This window comes from Amblyomma americanum, chromosome 8, assembly GCF_052857255.1.
Source record: "Amblyomma americanum isolate KBUSLIRL-KWMA chromosome 8, ASM5285725v1, whole genome shotgun sequence".
NCBI lineage: Eukaryota > Metazoa > Arthropoda > Arachnida > Ixodida > Ixodidae > Amblyomma > Amblyomma americanum.
In genome coordinates this window covers 92,783,320-92,800,326 of record NC_135504.1, presented here as the reverse complement: position 1 = coordinate 92,800,326, position 17,007 = coordinate 92,783,320, and the positions used below count along the sequence as shown (strand labels likewise).

General features: G+C 46.8%; 1 long non-coding RNA gene and 1 pseudogene across 1 annotated transcript; one reads left to right on the top strand and one right to left on the bottom strand.

Annotated features, from left to right (window-relative positions):
* Positions 1 to 1,929: 1,929 nt before the first annotated feature.
* On the bottom strand, positions 1,930 to 4,852 carry LOC144102613 (uncharacterized; annotated as a pseudogene).
* Positions 4,853 to 12,183: 7,331 nt separating this feature from the next.
* On the top strand, positions 12,184 to 14,784 carry LOC144100545 (uncharacterized). The gene is made up of 3 exons (XR_013307719.1): positions 12,184 to 12,471; positions 13,224 to 13,317; positions 14,578 to 14,784. It is a non-coding gene; the product is annotated as an uncharacterized LOC144100545 (long non-coding RNA).
* The last annotated feature ends 2,223 nt before the right edge of the window (positions 14,785 to 17,007 follow it).

The window sequence follows — 17,007 nt, the reverse complement described above, 5'->3', positions numbered from 1 at the left end:
AAACGTGGCCAATGGCGGGCGAAAGAATAAACAGACTATGGATGTGGATTTCGCTACGCCTTTCGTTGGCCACTTATCGACTTGACAGGCTTTGACGACAATGTGGATGGCAGACTACACGTGGAAGGGCGCCATCATGCATTGCTGTGAAGCTGCCCCTCCCCCCCAAAGAAAAAAATTAGCAGGTAACCCGCACCCTCACTTATTAAAGGCGTTTTTTCAAATTTCGGTGCCGGTTATACGCGAGCAAATGTGGTACGTGCCAGCGCTTTCTCATGGTGCAGCGTCTTTTTTTAAAGCATACAATGAGTGACTGATAAAATGTCAGCCTATTTGCCCACACACTTCTGCCAGCCACGCAATCATCCCCACTCATGTGGTCTCTCCGCTTTCGCACATGACTGCACATTCCAGGTTTGGTGTTTTCAGCATACCATGTGGGCTAAGATATCTGTCAGCACACATTTCTAGTAGAAATAATATAATAAACAACCATGAGAAATGTGAGCACAAGGTAGTTTGCAGTCTGTGGAATTTGTGGACCTTGTAGTCCTCATCTGTGGAAAAGTGTTTATGTAGAAGTAGAAGAAGGGGGCGCCATAATATGACACGAAAGCACAGTGCTGTCGCCAAGGGCGCAACCAATGTGGAATGTTATGTTAATCTGGTGCTAGAAAAATTAGCCCTCCAGGCTGTAGCCATGCCAGTACAGCCCATGAAAGAAGTGCACCAAGTTTCTGAGCAGCGAGGCTGTGGAGTGTTGGAAGGGACAGCTCTGAAGTCTTGCAAGCAGCCGGGTCTTTCTGATAATCTAAAACTCAAACTTAACTACATGGCCCATACTTTTCCTTCTTCAATGATTTGCTATATTTTGGCCCTTAATATTTAAGCAAGCAAGCAAGCAAAGTACTCAGCCTCTTGCTTGCGGTTATGCCAGACGGGCCTCAACCACCAGCGCCGCGGAATTGGGAGCTCCAGCAACGCCTTCTTTCTTCTGACCAGACAGTACTCCTCTGTCAAGAGGAGATGGGTGTACGACGAGTCAAACGTTTCGCATACATCTATTTCGGATGACTCCACGTCTGCTCCACATTCTGCCCCTCCGATTGCACGAGCGTCCATGTTTACAAATGACTTCACAGTTTCGCAACGCCGCCGGTTACACCGCACGTACGAACTTAAAGAAATGATGTCACAATCAAAACGAGTTTTTTATTTCTTAACAAAATTTGAGTAATCTTGGCAAAATAATGCATGAACGTTGTCCATGTTGATGTTTGCAAACCACTGAAACCAACCGTGAGCTCGTATTCTTTGCCAGCAACACAGATTCGCAGCGGTAGTAAACGCTGTGGAGCGACGCATGTGAAACGGAACCTTGTGAAAAGCGTCCCTGCGCTGCGCCGCTGGTCGCTCAGTTCGCTCAATCGCTTCTCTAATCAGTCTCTGATGCCATGCGCAACGTGTCCAGGGCTTCGTGGTACTTTGCCATGTCTCGCCAACTAAGTGCAACTGATGGATGTCGTGAGCACATCAGTTTGTACCATTTTGCGATGAGCTCCAGAAACCGTGCTGTGGGTTTAGCTTCTGGCTTCAGCACTTTTTCTCTTTTTAGGCAACGAATGGCAACTGGCGATTCCTTGAAAAACTGAACTGCTATGCCAACAGTCATTTTCGTAAAATGTCCTTTGCTGACATGCACTTCCGAAACTTTGGGCGCAATTTTAAGTTCTCTGTCACAGTCATATTCCACGACAGCACGCACATGCTCCACCTTTACTTTGTTGGAGGGTAAGCCATGGTGGCAGACAGTTGCATCGCTTAGCGTAAAGTCAATCGAGTTCAAAAGCTGACCCCGAATATTTTTTATCACGTGTGCAGCATCCGCTGTGAAAAGAGTTCCATTCCCTCAAGCACAGGACGGCCGATTCAGCACATCGTTTTAGAATTCCTGTGACTGGAAAAACCGAACTCGCGCCGCATCGCTCTGTTGGAGTATCCCATGTCACCGCAAGAACTCTGAGAGAAATATCTGCGCAAAGCTGTACGATTGCGAGCGAAAAATCCTTGAGCAGACAACCGTCGACAGAGCTTCCTGTAACTTGGTACGCAATGATCTGCTTCCACCTTGAGTTCAATCCTCCGACCACAAACACTAAGTAGTGAGTGGCAGGTTCATCTGGCTCTGCTGGGAGTGTTTTTTCTCCATACACGACATCTTCAGCACGATCGAGCTCATATCCTTGGGCAATTTTCATTTCATCGAGATAAAGTACGCAATCTCTTTCAATGTCTTCCATGCCCTCTGCTTTTACTCTGAGCACGTCAATCACTTCAGTTAAAATCCCTGGCAGGAACTTGAGCCCTTGAAGACGACGGACAAGAAGAGTCATATTGGAAGGCAGAGGGTACCCAAGTTTTGTCAGGGTTTCATAGCCTGATGTTCCACTCGCGAACTTTATCTGAAGGGCTTGTTCAATTGCTTTCGACGACCACGCGGCACCTTGGTTGCTGCTCCGTGATAGGGCTTGCATTTGGTCTTCATTTAGAAACTTCAGTTTTTTTCGTAACACCCCACTGGCATTTTCCAACTTCTGAAGCTTCTTTTTAATTGACTGATTTGTAGCACTTGCCTTGCTATGAACTTTGTGAAGTTTCCGTACTTTCTCTTCATGTCCTCAAGCTGTTTATTCACTTCAGCACATGAACTGTTACTGCACTTCTCTCCCAACAATTCGTCACGGGTTGCCCTAAGTGGGCCGGAAACTTGCTGAGAATCTGTGGCAGGAACTGAGGTTTCCGGCGTGGAGCTTGGGCGAGGTATGTTGTTCATCTAATGTTGAGTCATCTCCGTGCCATCACTCGGCACTGGTAGCAATTCTTGATTTGCTGCCTCTGGTATATCAGCCACGTCGATGACATGCTGGTCTTGAATGTCTGTCCGTGAGGTACCAGAAGCACAGGGTTGATGCTGCAGAGTATGTGTTCCTTCTTCTGCCGCAAGTGCCCCTTGTGGTGAAAGCCTTTCTTTTGGCGGCTTCCTGTGCTTAGGCACTGCTGAAAAAAAAAAAACCGCAGACGTTGCATCTCAGCGGGTACATTCTTTTATCATTATGAACGAACATGCTCCGAGGTATGCTACATATAAAATGAAAATTAAACAAAATACGAAATTGTCAGTAGCATGCCTCTGGATGGCAGGCGTGGTTGATTCATCTCTCCAGAAAAATAGAGGAAACGAGCTATTTCATTGACCGGTGGTACGAAGAGCATTTTGCTGTAATTTGCGCCTTTCTGTCTCTGAAGAAACACCTGGATAATCGCTCCATGTGGCTAAGGATGGCCGGTCATAAGAGTGCTAAGCTAGAGCAATAAACCGGCAACGACTGCAAGAAGGAACAGGATTCAGAAATATGCTCCGCAAACTTTAGTTTGTGCGCAAATATGTGGCTTCTTACCTCTGAACGAGAAGAGCCTTGGCACAGCATGGGGCTTCAGTTTTTTCCAGCCATCCGCCCGGTTCTGCTCAAAGGCTCTTCAAAATGTGCCTGTAGCACGGAAGCATGCAATGGTGACACCAGCTTATCACTGTTTAAATTGAAAAGGCTTCACGCTAACCTTCTAAACAGCCCAAAATAACTAACACAGGGACTTTCACGACCAGTGACAAGTGAAATTTATGGGCTCGGTAAAGTATAATCAGGAAGAAGCCAAAGACTGTTGGCTTTCTCTGAACAAGCAGGGACAGTGTGAGGGAATTCTACAATATGAACTGAAGGCGTTTATGCTTTCCAAATTAAAATATTAAAGCTTCTTGCCTGGTGGAACAAGGGTAGTGAGCTAAGAAATCATTTTAAATATAAAAGGTGGCACTCTGTTATATGTATGCTCAAAGAGGCAATGTTGTAGGTCAACACTGGCGTGATGCGTCCACAAAGTTTGCATAGCCCGAACACAACAGCTCTCTTTTTCGTTTAATTCTGTCACTGCCCAAAATAAATTTCTGTGGTTAAACCAACACGTAGCCTTGAAAGCCTCATCAATCATCTCTTATCCGATATTCAAATAATTCGTCGATCATCGGGTGAGGAAAAATAGCGAACGCACAGACAATGCATGATCAAATTACTCATGCCTAATGCACAACTACGTGGCTTCTATACATAGCAGTAACCACCAATCAATTTTCACTAAATCAGTCAGGATGAGTCGTGACATGACATGCTTGTCATGACCATACATGCATCATGCGTGGTCATGGGTTTATTCCCCCTCACACACAAACACACGCATGAGCACACACACGCACTGACAGCAAGTACCGCCCGAGTTGAACAGCAGCACTAGAATAACGGTGGGAAAACACGTCAACACGTTCCGTAAGTCATGACATGAAAGGCAAACTTAAAACTCACCTTACCGTCTACTGTGCCATGCGTATGCTCTTCCAGCTAAGCACAAAATCAAATTGTACGAGGCGCCGGTCACAAAGAGCGCACAACGTGCGCCTAGTGCACATCGTGACGCTCTTGCAGCTGGTGTGCAACAAGCGATTTAAAACAAGATTTTTTGTTATCCAGAAATAAGAGTTACACACGCATGCATGTGTGCCAGATATCAAGAATACAAGACGAGCACACTACGGGAAAAAGCACACAAATGAACAAATAACTACGAATGCAGAAATGGCATAACTTACACTGCACACACACGACAGGTGCGTGTATTGCCACTTGTCGCGCTTGACCTTAACCAGCCAAACGAGTCGTCTTTTCGATCCTTTAGGAAATGGGAACATCTTCCAGTCATTCCGTGAGTGGTTCGTGCACTGGGGCACGCAACACTCGGGCATTTCGGACCAGAAAACGCCGTGCACGTGCCTCTCTCGACCGACCGTAACGAAATGTGGGGTGCGCAATGGCGGCCGGCGGCCGGAAGGCGGCACTGACCCCTTCACAGAATGACTCCACCCTCCGAGAGGGCGCGCGCATCGAGGCACCCTAATATGAAAGACCGCGCGCGCCCCCCTCAAGACCGGCGGTTACCAGAGAGAGTCTTTCGGGATCCGGCCAGCCTCACGAGTGGTTGCAGCCAGACGCTCTCGTCACCTTCCGTGGCCGGCGCACGGAGATCCGTCGTGCCTTGCCGCTGGACTTCTGGTTCCAGGCAGTGAAGTGAGCGCAGCAAACGCGCGCTCTCGGCACCTTCCCCAGAAACTGCTCAGGAATGGCTCTGCCCCAATAATGCAGCGCGCACGCGAAAACCCGGCCGCCATCGTCGGCGCATACAAACGTTCGCCGCCGGTACCTCCAAAGTCGCGCCCCTTCCCCAGCCGGTAAGTCGGAAGTCCTTCTTACGTAGCCTTCTGTTTCTGAGGAATGCCTCGTTGATGCTCTGTAGCTAGCTGGCCCGCTCTATGTATTAATTGCAAGTGTAATAAATAATATATTAGTGTTCACGATTTGTCGTCCTTTCCCTTTGTCCCCCGATATTTCCACAATTGCAGCCCAACGTGTGGCCAGCTTTTGGGACGAGGGATGACAGTCAGTTCGGTGCGTGGAATTCTCACCCGGATTTGGAACAGCGTTAAGCCTGACCCGAATTCGGAGTTCCTAACAAGGCTAAGTTGCTTTCTTGACAGCGAGATGAGCGGAATGGCAGCATGAGAGAATTGCCGTGCATGCTACGCTTTTGATGAGAACTTCATCGGTACACCTTTGGGAGGTGAACCTACGAGGTCCGCACATGTAGACCGAGACCGAGCAGTCCACGGAGAACAGCAAACCAGAAGCGTGTGAATGCGGAAACCTGAAGGGTGGCCCGATCTTTCTTGTACATAGTTTTAAATATGCTCTGTTCTGTGTCTTTCGAGCCGGGTGCCGTAACCGGCTGATCTGCATTGCAGTCGTGATTGCAGGAAGAGCACCGGGGCGCTCCGACAGTGCGGGAAGCGGTGGGCATCGTTTCGCTCTGAAGTTGCTGGTACAGCAGCGAGCAAGTAGGGTCACCTTGGCAGAACCGTATCTCCTCGTGGCGTTGTGTTCTAGTTATTGACCTTGGTTTTTTGTTGGAACCGGCAAAGTGTCAGAGCGAGTAGGCGTAAGGCTCTTAGGGAGCTGCCTGTCGCGTTTGGGACAGCCTGTCGTACCGTGGCACAAGCTGCCTGTTGTACCGTGGCACAAGTACGTGCAAACGGGTTTGCTTGTTTTATATTTAACCTCGCTAGAGCCGATAAGCCTCGCTCGACTACAGAAAGCTGACTTTATTCGAATGAACTTGGTACTTTTTTTTCGGCTGCGAAGCGAACTGATAATTTCGCGGAACCAGATACGCTAATACAGTGCAAGTGAGCTTAACATCACCATGCAGGAAAGTGAACCGCGAATCTGCTTCGACCGAAGAGAGCCAGCTACGTTCAAATGAACCGAGCGTTTGGGCGGTGCCGGATAGGATTGTTTGGCACTCGCATTGCTCTGCATTTTATCAAATGGTCAGTTTGCGCGGTGTCCATTGTCTTTTATTCAAACTTTTGGAGATCATCGAAGTGATATGTAGAGTTCGAGAGAAGCTGCCTGCCATGAGTCATCGAGCTGCGGAGTCTCCCGCGAGGAATTTGCAGAAGCTACGAGAGCAGGGGGCCATCCCTCCCCCTACCATCCAGCAAAGGTGCGTCAGTGCGAACACTCTCTCGGCACGCTTATTTTGGATGCCTGCCGCGGGACAAGGACGGGTACCCGGTGACCTTACTGCTCGTCGGGTGACCGCGGCACCCCACCTGTACGAGCTGTCTTGCAGTTGTCACCGCAACGCTCGTGGGCACTTCATCGTTGGCATCCATGGATGAGTACAACCATAGGCCAACGTTTAAGGAGGGAGGGATGTGGAGAACCTGTTTCCTCCTACATTTCGACGCGATCCATCTTCATCACCCTGCATCAGGACAGCACCGGCTGGGCGAGGAGGGAAGTCTCATGAGGGAAGAGGAAGGTAGGTAGGTAGGAAAGACTTTTAATGCTCTAGAAAGGTGCTAGTAGCAGACGAGAAAGAAGAGGTCCATCTTCCTTCTTCTCACAGGGTCGGTGCCCCTATTCCAGGGCTCCGCTGAGCTTCGCTGCTCGTTGGGCGTGCTGGATCAGACCTTGTTGGCAACCCAGATCGCCGCTGGAGAGCCGGCTCTCCCACTGTTCCGCACTCGGGTCTTTGCGAAAGCTGTCGTTTTTACTGCATTCCCACATGATGTGGTACAACGATGGTTTGCTGCCACACCACGGGCAAGTGTCCCGATATTGCGTCGGGTAAATCTTGCTAAGGATATGCAGGCGGGAGCGTCACCTCGTAGGTTTCGCGGAATGCCGCTGAACCGGAGCAAGGCCGGTCTTGACCACGGTGCAAGAATACTCAGGTGTTGACACTGCGCCTGCTGGAGCGTCCAGATTATGCTCGGCCGCGGTGGAGCACGCCTTGCAGTTCGGCTGCAAGCCGACAGATGGCGCCGATGTCAGCGGGCTCAGTTGAGCGCTGCTGGTGCCTTGAGATTCCGCTGCCCAAGCTCGATTTTCTCTTTGGTGGCGTGAATTGAAAACACTGTTTGATGCTCGGAATTAAAATCAGTAGTGTGCCAGCCTTAACATTTTGTTAGCATGAAATTATCTTGTGTAAAGCAGTTAACGATATGGGCTCGGTCGAGCAGCACACGAAGCTCATTCACGTTTCGCTTTCTCGCTCAATTCATGGCTCAATCGATCTAATCGTAGATCTAACCATAATAAATATGAGTGGGGGTCATCGTGCCCTTTTCCGTTCACAAGGGTAGAAAATTATTGCACCGAAAAGTTTTTGCTTCACGCTTATCGTTGCTTATTCACTCTATATGAAGAGACGCGTTCAAACATTATTTCGCTGAGTGCAATTTTCAAAATGCAGCCCACTAGTATAGCGCGGCTATTTACGACTCAAGTTTTGAAGAGGCTGCGTATTAGGTAAAAAAATTTCTCACGCCGGAAATGCATCAGGCGGGATGAAAGGGCGCTTCGGATCATGGTCCAAAACCCAACACGAAAGCTTGAGAATACGGCATTTTTATTCCAATGCATATTATCATAGAACGGGCATAATTTTCATAAACTCTTTTCCACTGGAGGCTAAATGGCCCTTGAAGGATTCAAGTATGCAGGGGTCAGCATTCAGCAGAGTATGCTTTAGACTCATAATGAGGTGAAAAAATATAAGGAAATCACCATCTCAGAAGTTTACGCTGTCATGTACTCCCGCAATTAAAAAAATGAAATGAAAACTTTCAGAACATTATTGCACACCATATGCCCAGTGCAAACAAAAATGCAGTAACTGGGTGAAATATTCAACATATACACAGTGTCACTCTGCGGTAACAGCAGTTTTCCGTCTAACGTAATAATAATAATAATAATTGGTTTTTGGCGGAAAGGAAATGGCGCAGTATCTGTCTCATATATCGTTGGACACCTGAACCGCGCCGTAAGGGAAGGGATAAAGGAGGGAGTGAAAGAAGAGAGGAACAAATAGGTCCGTAGTGGAGGGCTCCCTAATAGCAAAAGTCCCAAAACTGTAGCATAAAGGAACAATGATGAAAATTGCGGCTAAGAGGAACAAAGCTTAGCCAGTTTCTTTTTTTCTTGTGTCTCCTTTTTATGCCCATGTTAACATGCCTGCAGTGCTGCCTCATCCGCATGCTAACATAGCAGTGGAGCAACTGAGCCACTGTTTCTTCCTTGTGCTCATCACATGGAAAAGTAATAGTGTAAGTGTCAACAACACCATCAATTGTGTCCCAGTAGACAGTCTGTCTGCATATGCTTCAAACAAACGTTCAGTTTGTTTCAGTAAGTTGTAAAGGTGCATATTTGGATGTATAAGTCAGTGCTGCCTCAGCGGTACTGCTCTTTTCTGAACTGAACGCTGATTTGCATGTAGCACAGTTCGTGAACTTTTTCATTTTCCTGGTCATGAATCCTGCTAAATAAATGACAATGCAGTCTTCAACTTCAGTTTCTGCTCTTCTTTTCGTTTGGCTGATGATGTCATCACATTCCCAGTCGTCTACGGAGATAAGGCTCTCTAGTTTCTGCTTCACATCATCTGCAAAATCAGCTCATGACGCTTTGACATGGTTTGGGCTTATCAGAGCCCTGAAATCTGACACATCTAGGAGTGGCTTTTCTCCTTCAACTACTCTGCAGTTGCCAAATTTAGGAGGCTTTAGAAGGGTCTAAATAGACAATGTCTGATACAGCTGCAAGAAAGTAGGCATTGAGGGGTGGTCATTTTGTCTTCCAGCCAATCTTAACTTTTTGAAGAAGTGTTCAATTAGATCTTGGTTCAAATCCTCCAAGAGAACATTACAAAGGTCTCTTGTTGATTTTAGTGTGACCCGAAGGCCCTCACAGGTACTCTTTAGTGAGAAACATGTCTTTTGTTATCAAGCCGCACTCAAGTTCCTTCTCCCAGCTGTCAAGCCATTGAATGGCGCGGCTAATAACCACAAGGTCTGAATTGTGCCTTGTAATCCCTTCAGCCGGAAAACGTCGGTTTAGTGCATCGAAAAGATAATTCAAAATGAAAGTAAATTCCTCAGTTGCTTCGCTGTCGCTAAGACGGCGCACACTTTGTTCTCTGTAGAATTTAATGCCCAATGCCATAGAGTGGCTGGACACTTGCGTTGCCAATTTCACACGCATTTTTTCACAAGTATTTGGACATATGTGACTGAATGTTATCTTTGGGCACACGCGTAATCCTCCAGCTTTGTCCTGGTCCTCCTTATAAACTGCACTATAATCTTCCCATCTAATCCATTAGCCTTCCTTCTTCAGGTACCTCTGCTGCTTGAGGCGATTCCTAATACATTTAAATAAGTGTGGCACATCCGAAAAGGTGAACATCTTTCTTCTAGGGTCACTTGGGTGGGTGAAAGAGTTGCAACCGTGTGCTCCACATACTTCTAAACGTTGATGCCCCATCGCAAACAAAGCCATGAATTTTGGCACCAGCTTCCTCCATGAGCGCAAGTGCTTGAAGGAGCATTTGCGTAAGAATGGTGCCTTTTGTTGAACCTTTGGCAGCGAAGACTCCAATTGGTTGGGCATAGCTGTCACCAAAAGGGCAAAACTTAAAATCCAGAGCATGGTCAGCAAGCTCGCCTGAGTCTGCTGTCTCTGTAGTCAATCCTACATATGTCATTGCACTTGAATTGACACGTTTACTCTTGCGGACTTGCATTTCGTCAAACATTATCCTACCGTGTTGTTGAAAACTGTCCTTCTTCGCCAACTTCTTCTTTAGAGCAGCAAAAAACTTGCTGTCAAAGCCAGACTTGAAGCCGACCGTCGCCATGTGACGACGTATTGTTCTGATTGATGGCAATGCTACAATTTCATTTTCCATTAGAAATTTGTATCCTGCAGGCGACCGAATATGTAGGAGCACAGAGCAGTACCCAGTTGTCAGAGTACCTTCGGCCCTTCTATGAATCAACCTTTCCGGCTGCCACACTCTCTTTAAAAACGAGCTGCTGAGCCTCGGGAAGGTTTGCCTCCTTAAAGAGACGTTCAATAGTTTCGTCGTTTAGACGTTCCAGCTGTTCTTGGCACTTAGCAAGTTCTGCTTCAACTTTCTTTTTCCCGTTTAGAAGCCGTACCTTGGATTTAAAACAGGCATTTCTCGCTTTGCGTACTGTCTCAACCCTGGCCTTTTTTGATGGGCTTGCTATGAGCCGAACATGCCTCACTTTGCCTTTTTTCTTTTGCCTAGCATGATGGATACGGAGCACATCTTTCAGTCGTTTACAAGCCTTGCAGATTGTTCCACCAGCAAGCAGCATACACTTGTTGTGCCGCCACATTCCACACATGTCAACATATGCACACTCTGGATGTATGTTGCTAAACTTTTCTTTAGAAGGGCCACCGGTGCACGCATGCATGTCATGGAAACATTGAAGAGCACTTTCTACTGTGCTTACAGAATTCATACTTCTGTCACTGCTCACACTCTCGGCATTTATTGAGCGGCATGAACAAATGTCCTCACCAACAGAGAGCCATCAGTGGAAGGTGTTACCTGTACTGTTTTTCGGAGATAAGTTGGGTGGTTACAGTCTAGAGTGTTTGGCGAAGCCGCTTCAGAAAAAATCACAGCATGCAGTCCAAAGTTCTCAACTACTTGCACTGTTCATGCTTTGCTGGGGAGCTGAATACTTGATGCACGTTCGCAAAGCAGTGAAAATGACACCGGCTCTTCTCTGCCCAGGGTGTACGAAGGTGTGGCGTTGTGCTGTTTCTTGTCTTTGCTATGTTCTGAGTTTCCTTTGGGTTCAACAGGAATCCTGTTCAAACGCTTAGCACATCTGATCTCTCAAAGTTTCTCCGAATTCTTCTCGTCAATTACACAAAGAAATTGACAGACCAAAATGACAAGCCGTCTTCGTTTATCCACATACAAACGCGAAAGCATTTCAGGCTCTAAACGACATCACTCGGAACTGTCAGTCACAGGACAATGTTGTATAATTCATCACAAGCAGTTCTTGTTATTACTGTAAGTTCTTTTAAGTATGGGAAACGTTGTCAGAGTTTCAAAGAGCAAATGATCTGTCTTATCTACTGTGTTTCGTGCAGTGCAAACAGATTGAACAGGTGCGTTTGAACGCATTCGAGCGGCAAATGCTATTATTGTCAGAATGCATTTTGAAGTACCGACAGACACTATGCTGGCTTTTGAGATGAAAATAAATGTTTCCTAACCCTGGTTGTTACTGAAATACCTTGCTTCATTTTTACTTGAGCCAGTCCCAAATGATCCAGCCGAGCTATGCACCATCACTGCGTGCCACTTCAATGTTTTGAGATCCGTCTACTACTTCCCTCCTTTGCATGCATATATAGCGACGGCTTTATAATACACACTTGCCAGGTTCTTGTTCAACGCTGGGAGCAAGTGCAAGGTGTCAGAACCAGCGCGCGCCGAGGCTGCCTCCAGCTAACATTTCAGCGGCTCTCTTCGAGCGGAGAGGGTTAGGGAGCCTACATGTCGCGCCCCCTCCCGGCTTAGGGTGGTGACTTCCTTTGACACAGCACATGCCGCCTCCCGCTAAGACCCATGTTGCCAGCGCGTGTGTTGTCATGGTTACGGGAAGACGCCGCGCCATCTTGTTCCCCGCCGTGCATAGGCGCGCATTAGCTGCTGCAGCAGTTGCGTCTTCATCGCCGTTCATCGTTGAGTGGGACAGTCATATGTTGTCGGTTGTTGCACTAAGTGCGCCAGGAAGCTTACGCAGCAGCAATGCCCGGGTGTTGCGTTCCGCAGTGCTCGAACCACTGCAGGAAGGGCACACGGATGTTTCGTTTCCCGGCTGACTCCAACCGAAGAAAACGTTGGCTGGCACAAGTAAAGCGAGACTGCTGGGAACCCACTGCTGCTTCTCGCATATGTTCTGTGAGTACCGTACCTTTTTCTCTTTTGTTACCTGCTCGCTTGTTATGTTTGGTGTACTGTGCTTCACGTTTACGATAATTAAACCACGGCCGCCTCGAACGGCGTGCGCGGCGTGGGTTTGATAACAGGCTACGCATTGCGGGCGTGGGTGCAATCTTCTCGTTAGTTTTTAGATGCGCTGGCGGCGTGTCTCGAGCACCAAGGGCGAGAAGCAACGGTTCGCATTCGCCCTCGCTGACTGTAATTCTCACGCGAGTGCACTCACGATATATTGGCGCCCGCTTCCTTGTTTGCGCTGTAATACATGCGCCAAGACTCATGTCAGAGAACATGACTGAGGTAGTGAAAATAAATTTCTACATCTCTCTGACATTGTACGCGTTCGCTGTTTCGTGAGCGCTGTGGTCGGAGGAACTTATTTTCAGTCAGGTCTGGTTATCTAGGCACCGTTCTGCTGTACGACGCTATTCGGTAGAAAAATATTGGGAACCCAAGATCAGACTAAAAGAACACATTTTGTATATGCCCGGTTACTGGCATGCATATGAAGCCTTTAGGAAGCCCTTATCCAGTTTTTTTAGCTTGGCACTATAGCCTGGTAAAAGACAGCATGTGAAAACATTACAGCAGGTAGAAACAGCTCTGTAGTTGTAACGCTAGTCATGTTCCGGTTTGCAGCATTTGTCACAGTTATGTGCAGGTATGAATATACTTCTTGATGCTTATGAAGTACTTGCTGCCATTCATTTCAGGCACATTTTGAAGAAACAAGTTTCGAGCAAAACAGACAGGATGGCTTAAAGAAGCTAAGGCCAGATGCGGTTCCCACACTTTTTACTTATCGAGGTAAGCTTCTAATTTTGATCCATCTCTTAAATACAACTCTGCCTCATTCATATGAAATGTTTGCAAAGAAATTTGTCTACACGTATACGGTAGTGCTGTGGTTGCTTTGTGCAAGCTCAAAAATGTGCGCTCATCTGCTTTTAGAAGGCTGCAAAGAAAGGTTCATCACCATCAGCATTTCAAGGTCCATAGCAGGACGAAGCCTATCCTACTGACTTCCCTTTAACCGGTTCCTGTGCCATCTGTGGCCACATTATCCACACAAACTTCTTGGTCTATTGATATGGCTTTTATATCCAAGCATTCCTACAGCGCATGTTTGCATCAGCATCTAGATCCCTAGCTAGAAATTTGTTGGGATCCATGCAATTCATTTCTTGTAAAACTAAATCGTGGGCATAAAAAAATATGTATATTGCACGTTATTGTAGGATCATGCATTCGAACAGCACCTTCAAACATAAAATCACCTTAAGCCGTGTTTTAACGGCTTCTGCATTACCTCTGGCTCATTTTTCACTGTAGATTGAAAAAAAAATGAATGAATGACAATTGAAATCTTCCGTGTAAGCCATAAAGGTATAAAGTATGGCACTAAACAAAACTTTTGCCACCTAAATCTCTGCCTACCCCTACTATATTTGCTTTTCTTGAACACCCACTGCTTCCCTAAGGGACTACTGTTTATCTTCTCTACACATTCAATGCACTCATATATATGATACTAAGATCCAAAACGTAACACACAGATATAGCCTTGTATTCAAAGAGCACAAGGCCACCTATAGTGTGTTTATACTTTGTATAGCATCGTTTTTTCTTTATAATTCACCCGACGCCTGCGAGAAAGGGGGCGTCTAGAATCAAACAAATATCCTAAAGCAGACTGCATACTGTGCTGTCTCATTTGTTCTATGTCACCTGGCACAGAAGCTAAAATGGCAAAATTCAGGACGATTAGTAATTCTAGTTGCATCAATGGCACCTCAGCTGCTAACACAACCTGCTGTTGAGCACAATTTTGCACGACTGAATCATTGCCAGTTGTAGCATGCTTTCCGACGCTGTTAAATATGCACTGGCGGTAAGAAATCTAAAGCCCCCCAGTACAGCTTTGAAATCTTAAAACCCAACTGATATTACGACTCCTGAAGTTTATTTGGAAGTTTTATGCAGGTACTAGGTTGCTCTTCTGTAAATGCAGAATTTCTGCAGTTCTTGAGTGTAGTGCTACCCTATTGACTGAATTTTTTATTTCAGCCATCCCGAAACACCGGAAGCCTCCGAAGAAGCGGTCTTGCTTTCGTCCGGCCACGCCAACGCAAAGCCCAGTACTTGACCCCACCGGAAATGAACCATGTGGTAGTGCTGCTCTAGAGCCTGTCTTCGCATCAACAGCCGAACAAACACAAGACTCGGCTGTGAGTGACAGCATGAGTTCCCAGGACACTGTCAGTCCACTACAATGTGCTCAGGTACCAGGGTATGATCTACCTTTAACAACCACCTTGCTGCCGCCCAAAGCTGTCGACACTGTTATCTATGCAGACAGCGTTGCCCATTCCTTTCTGAGAACAGATAAAGCCAGTGGGGAACATTCCACTGATGCAAGTCGACTTCCTCTGCCCGCAGCTTCACCCATGGAGGCCGAATCCTTAAGCGCTGAAAGGTCACAGCATAGTAATGAGCGATCAAGTAAAGAAATACCTCAAGCTGCATTCACACTTGGTTCAAGTACGGCTTCAACTGACTTGTCTCTTCAAAGACAGAATGCTGAGCTGAGAAAGAGAAATAAGGACTTGGCCCAAAAGTACAGAAACCTACAGAGGCTTCACGAGCAAACAAAGAGAAAACTGCGCAGTCTTGTAAAGAAGTCACAGTCGCCACAACAAAAAATGATAACCTTGGAACAATTACCGTTCCTCAAACACGACCAGAGAAGGGCTTTGACGGTGAAAACTACGAAGGGCCTTAAGTGGTCTGAGAAGACTATTCGAGAGGCCCTTCAAATAAAGCACGCATGTGGAACAGCAGGCTATGAATTATTAAGATCATTATCATATCCACTGCCATGCAATAGGACATTAATACGAAGGCTTCAAAATATTAAATTTTTGCCTGGAGTTCTTCATGAAGTTTTTAATGTCCTGAAATCCAAAGTAGCCACAATGCAAGACATAGAAAAAGACTGTGTGCTCTTCATGGATGAGATGGAAATCTCCCAAGGATTTGACCACGATCGCTCGCTTGATTGCTTTTTTGGGAGCACTACATAGCCGGAGTCCGCTACAGATGTTGCCAACCATGCTCTTGTGTTCATGGTTGGTGGCGTGAACACGAGATGGAAACAGGTTATCGCCTATCACTTCACTGGAAGGTCGATAGATGGCTCTATTTTGAAGGACATTGTGTTCCACTTGATTGAGCTTTGTTTTCAAATCTCGCTTAGAGTGCTTGTTGTCACAAGTGACATGGGAGCTGCCAACCGTGCAGTTTGGCGCCTGCTTGGCTTGTCCAACCACAGAAACTCACAGACTGTCTGCTGTATTCCGCACCCGCACCTCCGTGGCAGGCAACTATTCTTTATGGCTGACCCCGCCCACGTCTTGAAGAACATCCGTGCCCAACTACTCCGAGTGGGAGAATTCACTCTGGGTGAAGAAACTGTTAAGGAACAAAGTCTTCCTTCTGGCACTGTCAAGGTGGAGCATGTTGAAGCAGTGTTGAAGTACGACTGTCAAAGTGAGCTGAAGATTGCAAATAGGCTGTCGGAAATCCACATCAGCAGTGGACATTTCACTACCATGAAAGTGAACATTGCTGTGCAATTGTTCCGTGAGGCTCCTGCTGCTATCCGATATTTAATCCAACAAAAAATTTTGCCCCCCGAAGCAGAGGCTACAGCGTGGTTTTTTAACCTCGTGAGCAGGTGGTACACCCTTATGTCGGCCAGACATCCGGTTGTTGCTCTGAGCGATATAGATCCTTCAAAGCATAAAGAGGCCACTGCGCTTTTGGAACTGACGTGCAGCACTTTCCGTCAAATGAAAATGGGAGCAACGGCACATTGGAAGCCTTCACAAGCTGGCCTTCTGGCATCGACCACTGTTGCTCTCAGCCTGTCGCAAGACCTCTTGGACAACCAAAGCTACAAGTATGTGCTTCTTGGCCGGCTCGTACAAGATTGTCTCGAAAACATATTCTCTGTGTTGAGACTCAAGAAGCCGGTCCCTAGTGCATACGACGTTAAGTGTGCACTGAAGCTGATTTGTGTTGGACAGTTCATGCACACACCTACAAATTCTAGCTACGAGGTTGATGACAGCTTGCATCTAGCTGACCTCCTTGACCCAACTATCCAGAGACATGAAGGACAAAACCAAGAGCCTGAAGAGCTAGAAAACCTGTTTGTGTGTGCTCTCACAGAAGCAGAATGTGACATTCTTGCTTATCTAGGAGGATTCCTGGTCAAGTCTGTCATGAAGTCCATTGGTAACTGTAGTGACTGCAAAAATGCCCTTGTTGGAGATGCTACAAATCAGTATAGCAATCTTATTAAGCTTAAAGAGTACGTGAAAAATTCTGAGAACCTCATTTATCCAACGCAAGCAGTGATTAATGTCCTTATAGAATGTGAGGAGCAGTTCAAGACTTTTGCAGATATGAAGGAAATCATGGTGCTCAAAACCC